Consider the following 1,707-nt stretch of genomic DNA (forward strand, 5'->3'; position numbering starts at 1 on the left):
AATATCGGCCCCTGGCTACAGCGCTTCCCAGAGGCCTGGGCAGAAACAGGAGGTTTGGGACTGGCAAAACACCGTCCTGCCATATTTGTTGAAGTTAAACCTGGGACGAATCCTGTTCGGGTACGGCAGTACCCAATGCCCTTAGAAGCCAGAGAAGGAATTACACCACACATCCGCCAGCTCCTAGATCAGGAAATTCTACGCGCCTGCCACTCAGCATGGAACACCCCATTACTGCCGGCACGCAAACCTAATAGTAAAGACTATAGGCCAGTACAAGACCTGAGAGAGGTCAACAAAAGAGTCATGGACATTCACCCCACTGTGCCAAACCCATATACCCTCTTAAGCACCTTAAGCCCTGAAAAACAGTGGTACACCATCCTGGATTTAAAAGATGCCTTTTTCAGCCTGCCTTTAGCTCCTAAGAGTCAGGAACTTTTTGCATTCGAATGGACAGATCCCGAGAGGGGCATAAACGGCCAGCTAACGTGGACCAGACTACCACAGGGATTCAAAAATTCCCCAACTCTGTTCGACGAGGCCCTCCACGAAGATCTGGGTGAGTACCGGCGACAGCACCCCGAGATCACTCTTTTACAGTATGTTGATGATCTTTTAATAGCAGCTGGATCCCCAGAGGCCTGCCTGCAAGGAACCGAAAGCCTCCTAAAGGCTTTGGGAGATCTAGGCTACCGAGCCTTGGCAAAGAAAGCTCAGATCTGCAAATCAGAGGTAACCTACTTAGGATATCTGTTAAAAGGGGGGCAACGCTGTTTGACGGATGCCCGAAAAGAGACTGTCCTACATATCCCTAGACCCCAATCAACACGACAAGTAAGAGAGTTCTTGGGGTCGGCAGGGTTCTGTAGACTCTGGATACCGGGCTTTGCAGAATTGGCTAAACCACTATACCAGGCCACAAAAGAACAGCAGTCCTTTAATTGGACAAAAGAGGCTGAGCTGGCTTTCCAACAAATCAAAACTGCTCTACTATCAGCCCCTGCGTTGGGACTCCCTGATGTCTCCAAGCCCTTCCACCTATACGTGGACGAAAGCCGGGGTGTAGCCAAAGCAGTACTGACTCAGTATTTAGGTCCTTGGCGGAGACCGGTTGCATATTTGTCAAAGAAACTGGACTCAGTGGCTGCTGGGTGGCCTCCTTGCCTCCGGGTAATCGCGGCCACTGCCTTAATGGTCAAAGACGCTGATAAACTGACCATGGGCCAAGAATTGCAGGTCACTACCCCACATGCCATTGAAGGCGTACTCAGACAACCACCTGATTGGTGGCTTAGCAATGCCCAGCTCACCCACTACCAGGGACTGCTACTAAACCCCCTCAGAATAACTTTCATGCCCCCAACGGCCCTAAACCCCGCGTCCCTACTGCCAAATCCGGACTTGGAGAGTCCACTCCACAACTGTTCCGAGATATTGGCCCAGGTACACGGAGTCAGAGAAGACCTACAGGACCGGCCACTGCCAGACGCTGACCTCGTCTGGTTCACCAATGGAAGCAGTTTCATCCACCAAGGACAAAAGTACGCGGGGGCGGCGGTAACCTCAGAAACCAAAGTCTTTTGGGCGGAACCCCAGGGGATGTCGGCCCAAAAGGCCGAACTGGTGGCATTAACTCAGGCCCTAAAATTGGGGAAAGACCAAAAACTAACGGTATATACTGACAGCCGATATGCCTTTGCCACC

Source organism: Colobus angolensis, unplaced genomic scaffold, assembly GCF_000951035.1.
Source record: "Colobus angolensis palliatus isolate OR3802 unplaced genomic scaffold, Cang.pa_1.0 Scaffold134, whole genome shotgun sequence".
NCBI lineage: Eukaryota > Metazoa > Chordata > Mammalia > Primates > Cercopithecidae > Colobus > Colobus angolensis.